At 37.0% G+C, this 13,740-nt stretch overlaps 1 protein-coding gene and 1 non-coding gene across 4 annotated transcripts in view; one reads left to right on the top strand and one right to left on the bottom strand.

Annotated features, from left to right (window-relative positions):
- EXOC6B (exocyst complex component 6B) overlaps positions 1-13,740 on the bottom strand; it is a 568,031-nt gene that overhangs the window by 136,988 nt on the left and 417,303 nt on the right. The window lies entirely within an intron of this gene.
- Positions 11,175-11,246, top strand: TRNAI-AAU (transfer RNA isoleucine (anticodon AAU)). The gene has a single exon. It is a non-coding gene; the product is annotated as a tRNA-Phe (tRNA).

Here is a 13,740-nt window from a genome sequence, read left to right as displayed (position 1 = left end):
CAAGGAGAGAGCTATCAAGGAGACAGAGAAGGGACAGGGGAGTGGTGGGAGGGAAGGCTCCTTGGAGATTCAACTGACTATCCTTGTATAAGTGTGCTTGTATGGACATGTGATTAAAAAAAAAAAGTTACCTTTAATTATCCAGGGCACAACTCTGCAGTGTAAATTATTCTTTACTGTTACATATTTTAAACAAGTAAAGGAGATCACTAGATCTCCGAATCCAAGAAGGACAGAGGAACAGTTTAACTAACTTATTCCCAGAGTTTCTGTAACAGAAATTTGACTAAAACTGATAATAATAAAGTCTAATAGAAAATGCCAGACCACTAGACCAAAGACACTCATAAATTAATTTCAAAGTTTAATTCTCCAAGTTGAATTCTCCCAGTTCCTTTTGCTCTGAAAGACAACTGAAAACTAAGACAGGCAGACGTGGCTTTTTTATTTTTTTTTTTTTTACAGAAGAAATGTATTTTGTATCTATTTTTACATATAGTGGTTAATGTTTGCAAATCTCAAAATCCAGAATTTATCCCTTCCCACCCCTTTTCCCCAGTTACCATAAGATTGTTTACTATGTCTGAGAGTCTGTTTCTGTTTTGAATACGAGTTCATTAGTGTCCTCTTTTTTCTCTTCTTTTTTTTAGATTCCACATGTGAGTGATATCATAGTATTTTTCTTTCTCTTTCTGGCTTACTTCACTTAGAAATATGATGTCCAGATCCATCCATGTGGCTGCAAATGGCATTATTTTATTCTTTTTTATTGCTGAGTAGTATTCCATTACACACACACACACACACACACACACACACACACACACACACACACACTTCTTGATCCAGTCATCTGTCAATCGCTTTTTAATTAATAAGGAATGAATCCCTTTTAAGTTTGGAATTGGTCATGAGCATGAAGGAACTTTCATGCTGCTGCTGAGTAAACAGACCAATGAATCTCTATGTGGCTGTCCCTTACACTGTACCGGAGAGTAAATGAGAGTTCAAGTGCTGGCAGTGACTGATGTCAATGACAGCACACATTCCTCTGGAGAGAGAAATTATCTTACGTGGAATAAACCTAGAAAAGAGGAGAAACTTCTATTTCTTGCTTAACATAGCTAACATGTAAGAAGAACCCATAAACAGCTTAATGAAATGAGTTGGTTGAATCTAGCAACGAAAACTAGAAAACCATTCTATTCAAGATTTTAAAGTATAAGTTCCTACCATGTCATGGAGTCCAGGAGGCCACTGGGTGCCTTTAGACAAATAAAATGCTGTTCTTTGTTTAAGAAAATAACATTCTAGATGATGGATAAGAGTACTTTGGCTGTAGTCACTAGAGTAAACAGAGTGTCTTTTGCATTGCAGAGGATGAAGGGTTAAGAAAGTCAAGGCCATAGTAAGTGGCAGAACAGTGTCATGCCACATGGCACTGGACTTTCCCTTAATGTTCCACAGAAAAATAATCACCAAAAAATAACACAAGACGTCCTAGGACTTGAGTCTACAACCTCAAATTCTAAACCTGAAAGGAGTAATTTACTGAGGACTTTTACAGATGAAAAAATTAAGGCCAAAAAAAAAGCTAAATCAGTGAACCACTTAGAACCTAGTCCCTCTAAATCTGTCTTTCTGTTATTTCAACATGCATCCCCCACCCTAGAATGTCTAAAAGTAAAAATTCACTTCACATGTCCTTTATATAGATATTAAATATCTTTTCCACAATAAAATTGTAAAAATATATAGACCTGTGTCAAGTCAGACTTTTCCTCTGAAGTTCCCAAATGTTTCATAATTTTGCAAAACAGGGGCCAATTTCATAACAGATCCATCAAAACTATGGTGAAAAGAAGCCTCTCCCAATTAGCAATCAGCAGTGCTTCTGTTCATAATCTCTAAGAAAGCTGCCCATCTGCCATGAAAGGGGTGGGTTTCCTGAGAGAAGAAAAAGACTGGTGCTCTGAACTAGTAACTTTATATCCTTGATATTTTTACAATGCTTTTAAGGACTTAATCTCATCCATGTGTTTGTTCAGCACTGATTATCCTGTTGTATGAACATACAGTCGGAGCTATGGCCCTCTGGAATTTTACATTGAGAAGAATTCTGTACGGCATTTAACATAACAGCGAAAATCAGTTCTCTAGAAAAGCACTGTCCAAACAGAAATGTGAGCCACATGTGTAATTTTAGGATTTTTAGTAGACACATCAAAAAAAAAAAAAAAAAAAAAAACCAAGAAAAGTTAATTTTAAAATTAATAATAATATGTCCTGCTTGACCCAATATATCTAAAATATTCTCATTTCAACATGAAATTAATATTCTAAAAATTATTCATGAGGTTTTTTTTTTTTCTTTCAAAATCCAGTATGTATTTTACACTCACAGCACAACTCATTTCTGAGCTGCATTTCAAGAGCTCTCGTAGCCACTGGACAGCACAGCTTTAGATGATGCTGACTGTAAAGAATGAAAACTAAAATGAAAGGTGCAAGGAATGATTTCAGACTTTGAAATGACAAGGAAGGAGCACTCTCCAAATTCACAGCAATATGACTTCTATTTTTATATTGGCTATGAAATTAAGATTGAAGCAAATGTCCCTGAGATGACACAATGGCTTCTATTCAGCTCACATTTTAAAAATATGTTGTCACCCTCTGAGAGACTTATATATTTTGTATATTCCTCACCATGACTGTCAGTAAATTTTTATATTACCTCTCTATTAATTCTTATGCTAGTATTCTTACCTTTCTTCTCTTCATCTTCTGTCTCTTCTGATGTCTAATTTACTAATTTTTTTTCAACTTACTCTGTTGAAGATAGTCTCAAATCACTTTTGGAAAGCATTAGGGTATAATTTTTAAAAAAAAATAATGATAGCTGAGTAGCATATGGTTTTGGACAAAGCTGTCTGGCTGAGTTTCCCCAGAGAATGATGACAGTAACAATCCTGATGTATAACTGCGAAATGTTTTGTAAGTGTACAATATAAAATAAATGCTGGAGAGGGTGTGAGAAAAGGGAACCTGCCTACACTGCTGGTGGGAATGGAGTTTGGTGCAGCCATTACGGAAAACAGTATGGAGATTCCTCAAAAAACTAAAAACAGTCTTACTATGTATGATCCAACAATCCCACTCCTGGGCATATAGCTGGAGGGAAGTCTAATTCAAAAATATACATTCACCCCAATTTTCACAGCAGCACTATTTACATAATAGCCAAGACTGGAAGCAACCTAAATGTCCATCGACAGATGACTGGATAAAGAAGTTGTGGTATATTTACACAGTGGAATACTACTCAGCCATAAAAAAGAATAAATAATGCCATTTGCAGTCACATGGATGGACTGGAGATCGTCATTCTAAGTGAAGTAAGCCAGAAAGAGAAAGAAAAATACCATATGATATCACTTGTATGTGGAATATAAGAAAGAAAAAAGAAAAAAGAGGACACTAATGAACTCATTTGCAAAACAGACACAAACTCACAGACATAATAAACAATTTTATGGTTATTGGGGGAAAGGAGGTGGAAAGGGATATTCTGGAGTTTGAGATTTGCAAAGGTTAACCACTATATATATAAAAACAGATAAAAACCAAATTTCTTCTGTCTAGTGCAGGGAACTATATTCAATATCTTGTAATAACCTTTAATGAAAAAGATCTGAAAACAAATATATGTATGTATATGGATGACTGGGACATTAAGCTGTACACCAGAAACTGACACATTATAATTGACTATACTTCAATACAAAAATTTTTTTAATAAAATAAATGCTGACTCATTATAAAAGGAAAAGTATCAAGACACACTATCAGGGCTCTTGAAGAGGGTGTAAGTATGTTATACTAAGCTATGAAAAATGCTGGAAGTTAGACAAATGATTAAGGTAGGCTCCACATGGGATGTTTCCCAAGTTAAAAGAGCTAGATTTTTTTAAACAGTTAATTATAATTTTTTTCTAAACTAAAAGTAGACAAATGTTTCTTTGGTATTCATTTCAGGGGAGTCTCACAATTTGCTAGGAAAATTGAGTCTCATAGTCTAAGTTGATTGATAGCCACAGAAAACAGATACATCATTAGCTAAGGTAACTGGGATTCCAATCTTTTCTAGAATTTACTTATTTGACCTTGGGCCAATCATATAAGTTTTAGTGCCAGATGTTTCCTCTGTAAAATGAAGGTAATATTTTTCACTTGCTTAAAGCTATGGGACTGAATCAAGTATGTCTTGAGGTTTATTATATAATAAAGAATATATCTGGTCTTTGCTCCCAGCTCTTGGCATGGAGTTTCAAATACCCTTGAAAGTTCCTGAGCAATAAGAAAGTTCCTGAGCAATTCACAATGAGGTCCTTTTGACCATACCTAAGTTTAGGCTAAGAAGATGACTCCTGTGGGCTCTTAGATAGTTTTAAGGGAGGAGCTGAACAAGCCAGAAAGACGAAGCCTGTGACTAGAGGGTTGAAACTTTTAGATCCACCCCCAATCTCCCGAGGGGGGAGGGGGATGGAGACTGGTTTCAATCATGTGGCCAATTATTTATTCAATCATGCCTGTGTAATGAAATCTCATATAAACACTCTGGACACAAGCTCAGTGGATCTTCCTGATTGGTGAGCATGCTGATGTGCTGGGAGGTTGACAGGCCTGGATTCCATAAGGAGAGGACATGGAAACTCTGTTCTGCCCCCCTCCATCTCAGGATCCTGTCCTATGCATCTCTTCCATTTGGCTGTTCCTGAGTTATAGCCTTTATAATAACACTGTAGTCTAAGTACAGCATTTTCAATGAGTTCTGTGTTTTTCTAGTGAATTACTGAGCCTAAAGAGGGCATGGAAAGCCCCAAATCTGTAGTCAGCAAGGAAGAAGTGTGAGTAGCTTAAGGATATCTGAGACTCGTGGCTGATGTCTGAAGAGGGTCAGTCTTGTGGGACTGGCCCCTTAATTTGTGGAGTCTGCACTAACTCCAGGTAGTTCAGTGCCAGAATTGGACCAAACTGCAGGACACCCAACTGGTGCTGGAGAATTGCTGTTGGAATACAAGATTCAATCTGGATTAAGTGCAACCCAACTAGATACTGGGTCCATTTATATATCTAGGTTACAGCCACATGTGTCCCAGCATAATTAATGTGAAAATTACTAGAACTGGATACAACAGAATAATAATAGGCAGTTTTCTGGCCACTTCTTCAATGAATCAAAAATTTAAAGATATTAAATTCAAGCAAGTCTTCATTATGAGAGAACAATTTTAATCTGGCAAAATAAAAAGTTGACATTTTCTGCATTTTCTAGCTTTGCTTCTTTGCTTCGTGTAATTGTTCTAGCAGTAGCTGGGAATTTTCCCCCTCAAAATGGAATTTTAATGTAGAGTGTTAAAACAATGATCCAATATCCATGTTAAATGTTTGCATTAGATCAATATGAACATAAACACTGGTCTGCCATTATGGTTATACAGACTAACGAATTTATCTTCAGAGGTCAAGATCTAAATTTAGGATTCATCTTACTACGGAATATAAACCTTGCCACGATGAGTTCAGTTTGAGTTGTGTTTTTCCTTTTCTTTTTTTCCCCCCTAAAACAAACAAACAAACAAACAAACAAAAACAAAAGAAGGAGAAGAAGAGAACCCCTGTCGGTGAATCCTGAGACCTTAAGCTGGTAGTTATTAGGCCAAGGAATTGACTTCAGACACAACAGGAACTCTAGAGAAAGCATTAGGCACTAGTAAGAGAGGGAGAGGTTAGTGTTTTAAGAGAATTTAGGTTAGTTGAAGAAAAAGGAAATGAAAATAATTGTTTCTTAAGGTACATAAGCAACTTCTTTCCATGATAAACTGGTGTTTTTAAAGGAATATCTTAACTCCTTGGAAGTATAGAAGATAAATGAGCATCTCAAGTACTAAAGCACTCCTGTCTTTAAAATGCTGTCTTTAAAGTGTTTAAAAGCCCTCAAAAATGCTTTTCTACAGAAGAGTAGAGAACCTCATTCTTCTCCCTGGTTAATTGCCTGGGCAGGAGCTGATGCTACACCTTGTTTCTATCCGTTGACAGGCAGACAGTTGACAAAGAGATTCTTGTGAGTCAGAGGGGAAGGGCAGGCCTTAAGCCATCGGACTGCTGGGATTTGGTGAAAAACTGAGGAGACCTGAATTTCTTTGGAAAGGCGTGTCATTCAGGAAGACAGTGCAGAGAAAGAAAGAAAGAGAAAGATTAGACAAATTTTACTGATACCTACAAAGGAAAGAAAGTAAGAATTGTTTTTCTTTTATTCTTGGTTACCTCATATAAAATATTTGGTATTATTTACAATTAAACAGTCCCAATCATAGTCATAACAATGGCAACAAAGAAAAATAACCACTGAGATTCTCAGAGGCAATGAAATAAACAACCCTTTCTTTTCTCTCCTTCAATGTCAATTTCTGAAAAGAGCTGTTTACAAGCACTGATTCAGCTTCTTTATCTTCCATTCATTCCTCAACCTTCTGCAACCTGGTCTACCACCCTACTTCCACTAAAAGTACTCGCTCTAAAATCTGCTTTGGCTCTGCGAACAACGATTATATCTCCACCTTTTCTTTCTGGTTTCTCCACTTCATTTCACCCTATTCTCCATTCATAATAAATATGTCATGTTCTTTATTTCCTCCCAGAATTTATACAAATACCTGCCTTTGTCAGAACACCCTTCCCAATCCACTTCATCTCACTTAAATAGTTAAGTCTTAGCCATTTAGTCCAACTGGATATTAGTAAAAAAGATTTTGAAAGTGATTAAGTGTGTTGTCCAAATTCACAGCTACTTAGTGATTCAACAAAGACACAGGCTTCAATCTACCCATCCAATGTATATTATCCCACCAGTGACCCTACCATACCATCTTTTCCTCCCAGGAAAGGAGTAGAAAATAGAAGTAAAATATAGATCAACCACCATTATAGAACACTATAGGTAAGACTTGTAAAATTCTGTACATTGACTCACTAGTGTCTGAAAACTTCAGCTTTTCTAAATGGAAGTGTTGGCAATAATATTTTCCTTACATTTTCTAAACTACAATCCTAGAAATATGAAATTGGGAATGCTAAGGGGATTTTGGCTCTCCCTCTGTTTACACTCTCTCAGTCTCTGTCTCTCTCTCTGTCTCTTGTACGCACACACGTAAAACAGGGGAGGAGAAGGATAAATATTTATGATTTGTAATGCTAAAAGTAGACTAGATCGATGGTTTAATTAAAACAACAGAATTCAAACCTCTTAAATGCTGAAATGCTAGAGCAGGTAATAATGGAAAGGAATAAATTTTTTCATTTAAAATATCTTTAAAAATTAAAATTTTAATCTTTTTTTTTTTTTTTTTTTTTGACATGTATAAGGTGCTGTTCCACCTAAAGGCAGTAGGTGGGGGTTAGAATGTTACAGGAATTTTTGTAGGCCTGCATAGAAGTCTGTCAATGTTCAACAATTGAAATTATTTTTAAATGGACATGGCAATTAATAAGATTTCCTGGTTTACACCCCATAAAATGGCCCAATTAAAATAGTTTACTTGCCTCAGCCCTAAAAACATGGAGTAAAGGCCAAAGAAAATATAAAATGTATAAAATGCCCCACTGTAAACACTTGCAGGCAAGCAAGAACAGTGAATGCATCAGATATTCTTGGGAGATTCTAGCCTACTACAAACACTAGGATTTGGGCCTATGTGAGTAAAAGGGAGGTGCAAATGGCTTGATGGAATCAGGTCGCAGTGCTAAAGACATCATTTTTGGCTGAGGTGATGTTTGTTTCTAGTTGATACAGCAGAGAGAGATGGCCATACATTGCTCAGGGGCTAACGGTGAGGCAAAGTCTCTGGTTTGCAATGATGGAGACAGTCTGCTGTTTCAGGGAGCTCATTTCTCCGTGAAAATACATCTGGGTGTTTTCAAGTAAATTATGAGGATTAATGAAAAATTTTAAATAATTGGTTTTTTTTTAAGTTTCTAATAAAAAATAGTAAAAAGGCTTTGAGATTAAGAAATGGCTATGATATATTTCTTTAATGTTAGGAAAACCTGTTTTACCAAATCTGGGACCAGAGTTAAGTAACAGGAAAATAGCAATATATTTTTAAACATTTTCTTCCTTGAAACGGTATTTCTTAATCTTTCTAGTCCCTGATACTTCCAAAGTGTATGAGGTCTCCAAGTTGAGAAAAAATAAGAAATGAAACCCGAAACAGTTAAAACTGGGGATTTTGATTCTTCATATTCATACGTAGCAGGTCCTTTGTACTCCCTCAGCACTCATATGCCTCACAAACAACCCAAGGTAACATTTGCTACCAGAAAAAGTACTTTGTTGGCCAATCTCTGGAAGGCAGTAGCAGGGTTTGACAGTGATGTATAACAAGGTTAGAGCGGCATGATCCATCTCCATTTGTATGACAAGGATGGCATCTTAGGCATGGTGAGGAAGAGCAGGCTGCCTTCCTTCGCTGCTCAGGTTGGCAGCATCTACTATCAAATGACTGGGAGTCTGGCAATGGACTCAGAGAGACAATGACTGCCTTATCTCCTGGAATTCAAGGAACTTCAGCCCATAAACCAAAATGACTGCTAAGTGGGCACTACTCACTGATCCATGTCTGGGAAAAGCCCTTCCAGAGGGTACAAGGGTCCATCGTCCATAGTCAAAGAGAAATGACATGGGCTCTTTAATGGCAGAGAAGCTTCCATTTGGGGTTTCCATCGCTAAGAAAGGCACATCATAATCACATAGCGTGACAAAACTTGCAGGCGTGGGAAGACAACAGCAAACTAAGCAGGGCTTTGTACTGCCTATTTCTGATGGAAGGAAGATATCTGTAGTCTGTGCTCTTCCCACACCATTTCAGATCTGAGAATCCAAGCTCAATCCTGCTTTTAAAAAGAGCTGGTAAGGGCCTGGGACGTGGGAGAGAGACAAAATCATACAATCCATATGTTTCTGCCGAACCTTTAGCATAGGTTGATTGAGAGCTGTGTGCCTGAGAAAATACCAGATGATAGCTTCTATTTCCCTCCTACAAAATCCCACTGCACTTGAGTTTTAAATGTGATTTCTTGTTTAGAATATCTACAGTGTTCCAGGTCTTGCAGAGAAAACAAGGACAGCAGAGAATGAATGAACTGCTGATCTACTATATGTATGTGTACATATACATATACAATTGCCAACTTAATGATTCGCTTTTGCAAATTTGTAAGTTTCATGGCAAATACTGAATCAAAACAAGAATTAGAAAGAAGAATACAGAACAAAACTGAAAAGGAGAAAACAAATGATACAATGAATAAAGAATGATGTGCTCTAACAAAGACTGGCTCCCCAAATCCCTATACATTTCCAGTGGAGAATGAAAGCGTTTTTGTAAAGAAGAGACATAAAATATTTTTCTGATTCCATTAACCAGTCAATCAACCAAAAGACAAAATTCATTAGCCATGGAGTTTGTCTCATAGAACAAGTTATTGTCTCCATCACATTAAAGCAATAACAACTAATTATCCTTAGATTTTCACATGTGCAGAGCATGGCAAATTATAGGAAGCAAGTTTATTTTTCTGCATACAAACTCGAAGTCTGTCATCAATCTTTTCACCTTAATGTTTCTCAGATGGAAAAGGACAGAAAAGGAAAGCTTGGTTTAAAATTATAATTCAGAAAGATGAGGCTGGGGATAGAAGCTAAGGGATATGAAATTAATGATACTGAAACACACAAAATGTCCTTCAGTCATCTACCCAGTGGAAATTTGCATCTTCAGGCATTATACACCCTCTAACAAAAGCAGCATCTGTTACGTTGATATAATCTAGGGAGATGAGTTTTTAAATTTTACTAGGCTCAAACTTTCTCTTCAAACATTATGTTCTTAAGATGCCTCTCTTTTTGAGACTTGAAGAGGTACCAGTTAAGGTAATTAAGATGCAATTTGAAAAGTATCTTTTGGATAAAATATAAAATATATACTTTAATTGGAAAGAAAGCCAATTTAAAACTTTTCACAAGAATCTCATAGTATGAAATGTTATCATTTTCTACAATGATTTAACATTTCTAAGATTTAAATAATTCTCATGAGAGCCAACTTATCTTCTTTAAATCTATTTCTTATATCAGTATGATAACAGTACTCATGGTCTGATAATTAAGTTTCCAAAAGAAATGTATTCATACTCTTTAGACTCTTCTGAAATTCATGATTGCTTAACTAACACGTTTCATCATGGCAACTCTGATTTTTACCCACAACCACAATGACATTTCTACAGGACACTAAAGTGCTTTAGGTCTTCACTAGCTTGCTTTCTTCCTAAAGTAATATTATCCAAAAGTAAATAGCATAAAGCAGACCCTGAGACAGTCCTGTCCTAAAGAATTACATAGAAAGTTTCTTTGAGGAAAAAAATTATTGACCCTACTCCAATAGTCATTGAATTTACAAGAGCCCCTGATGGCAATCACTCAAAACCTGTTTTCTGCTTCCATATACTCTAAGACCCCTAATGAACATATTATCATACATAACTATAATGGAAGCTATAATAAACGTATTTAATATTTACTGGTACTGACAAATACGTATGTATGTACTAGGATCTCTAAAGTATTTCATATGCATTATTTCAGTTGATTCTTATAAAAACTCCCCACAGACATAAAAATAGCCACACAGTCTTCCTTCCCAGGATAAATCCTAATATCTTGGAACTAAATAGAAATTCAGAAATCATCTAGCCCAACAATCTCATTTTATAAATGAGGAGCCCAAAGCCCAAACAGGTTTAATGAATTCCCAAGACCATATTGCAAGTTGGTGGCCAAACTGAGGTTATAATATAAGTTTCCTTCCAGTTTACAACCCTTTCTGATATCGATGATGACGACACTGACAATGAGGATGGCAGTTAACAGTTACTGAGCATTAATTATGAAACTGAGCAGGACCCTACAGGGTCTTGCCAGGACAGATCCCTCAGGTCCTCGGACTGCCTTTTGTCTGTAGAAAAACTTTAGCCAAAGAACAAATTTAATCACAGAAGTGAGAAAATACAGAAGCAAAGAAAAGCAGTCAAACAAGACCAAATAAAGGGAGGAAGGTATAGCTCAGTGGTTGAGCGCATGCTTAAAATGCATGAGGTAATGGGTTCGATCCCCAGTACCTTCATTAAATAAAATAATAATAAGAAAAAACAAGTAAACCTAATTACCCCCTCCCATCCAAAAAAAGACCAAATAATTATTTAGTCATCAAATAAAGACAAAGAACTTCAGTTCCTCCTCAAGGGCTATAGATGATATTCTGAGCCATATCCTTTGAGATGGTTTGTAGCTACAGAAATCCCCACCAGGTGGAAGAAGTTAACCACATGGTGACCAGACTGTAGCCATGACATAAGCTGCTCCAATTTACATGATTCTGAGAACCGGCCTCAAGAAAATGGGAGCAAACCGATCCTGGAACTGAAGATTAACCCTACTTAAAACAATCAAGATGATGCCAATCAGACCACTGCGTGACCAATTTCAAGATGACTGTCAGAGCTAACTGTGCTGCCATACATGTAGCCCCTTCCCTTTGCCTACAGACCCCTGAAACTGCACCCCCCACCCCCGGTCAGCAGCAGGGAGTTGGCTTTTGGACATGACCTGCCTTTGCCCCAGGCTGCTGGCCTCCTGGATAAAGCAGCCTTTCCTTTCCTCCCAACATTTGCCTCTCAAATATTGGCTTTCGAGCAGCAAGCAGTCAGACCTGAGTTCAGTAACAAGTATGCATTAAATATTCACTTAATCATCACTATGAGTCTATGAGATAGTCTAACTGTAACTTCATTTTACAAATAACAGAAACTGAGGTTTAGAGGAGGAGTGATGCCAAACTATTAAAGATCCAGGTTTCAAAGGCAAATCTGTCTATGATTTTAATTATTACGTATGTATTATACAGCTGATATACTGAGAACTGACTGTTGATGGCAAAGATGGCTTTATAACCCATAGAAGTTGGTGATAGGATATATGTACTCAAGTTGCCAACTGTACATTCCTCTAAGAGAATACTCCTTAGGATCCCAGCTGCATCCCTGGTTGTCTTGCTATTCACCTCACATGACATCTACCCCAAGCCACTTCCTACTCCTACTTCCATCCCTTCCCTCTTCAGAGATGACCAAAGGATCCAGAAACTGAGGTAGTTGCTAACTGATTCACTTTTATTCATTCAACAAATACTTTTTAGGCAAGTACCACATGTCAGGAACAGTGCTAGATGCCAAGGAGACAGGAATGAGCAGACAGGATCCGTGACCTAAATGATCTGCTATTTACTTTTTTCTTGGATCCTATGAAACCCATATATTCAAAATAAGCTCGCCTTTATTCTTAAACTGTTTGAATAGGTTTTTGCTCCCTGCAAATTAGCATACTTTAATTAAGACAGATTATTAAGGCAAACCAGACTTTAGAGATTAAGTAGACTGTCTGGATTTGTTAACAGGGATTTGATGGCAGGTAAAGGGGCATTAATATATCTTTTCATTTTCCAGGATGGGAAGTCAATAGTCTGTGGAATGTGGCAGCCAAGCTCATAATTAAGGTGTTTTCTTAAGTCACTTGGGAACAAGTTCCCACTGAAACTGAAGGACATGAAAAGCTTTCATGTGACAGCTTTTAATAATGCTGGGCAACTTACAATAAAAATGGGGCAGCCTGGTCCTTGCTAGAATGCATACCTCAAGAATCCAAGAAAACCCAGAACCATCATGAGGCACTACTGTAATAATCCCCATCTGTCTGCAGCTGGATAGCTGGGTGAGCTGAAAATCAAGAGTATAGATTTTTCTTTTAACACCTTTATTGTGGTATGGTTCCTGCACAGTAAACTGCACATATTTTAGATGTACAATTTGATGAATTTTGATAGATGTGTACACCCATGAAACCACCACCACAATCAAGATAGCTAACATTTCCATCACTCCCCAAGAGATGCAATTTTTGAATTCCCAATATATCCCTTCCCACCCTCTTTACTCTCTGGTAACCATAAGTTTGTTCTCTATATCTGTGAGCCTGTTTCTGTTTCGTAGATAAGTTCATTTGTGTCCTTTATTTTAGATTCCACATATAAGCGATATATAGCATTTTTCCCTCTCTTTCTGACTTACTTCACTTAGAATGATGATCTCCAGGTCCATCCATGTTGCCACAAATGGTATTATTCTATTCTTTTTTATGGCTGAGTAGTATTCCATTGTGTGTGTGTGTGTGTATGTATGTGTGTGTGTGTGTACACACATCTTCTTTACCCAGTCATCTGTCAATGGACATTTGGGTTGCTTCCATGTCTTGGCTATTGTATATAGTGCTGCTGTGAACACTGGGGTGCATGCGTCTTTTTGAATTATATTTTTCTCTGGATATATGCTCAGGAGTGGGATTCTGGGATCTTATGGTAAGTCTATTTTTAGTTTTTTAAGGAACCTCCATACTGTCCTCCATAGTGGCTGCACCATTAAGAACACAAACTGATCTTTCAAGTTGTGAACTGATACACCAGCTGTCCTCATAATCTCACCACATCTCCCTGATGAATGTAAGGGTGCTAAGAGAAATTGTGAAACCCTGATCCCTCAGCCTTCTCCAGGACGCTTGCTGGAGAA

Source organism: Camelus dromedarius, chromosome 15 (genome assembly GCF_036321535.1).
Source record: "Camelus dromedarius isolate mCamDro1 chromosome 15, mCamDro1.pat, whole genome shotgun sequence".
Taxonomy (NCBI): Eukaryota; Metazoa; Chordata; class Mammalia; order Artiodactyla; family Camelidae; genus Camelus; species Camelus dromedarius.
The sequence above is the reverse complement of the archived record's forward strand: the minus strand, read 5'-3'. Positions and strand labels throughout refer to the sequence as shown.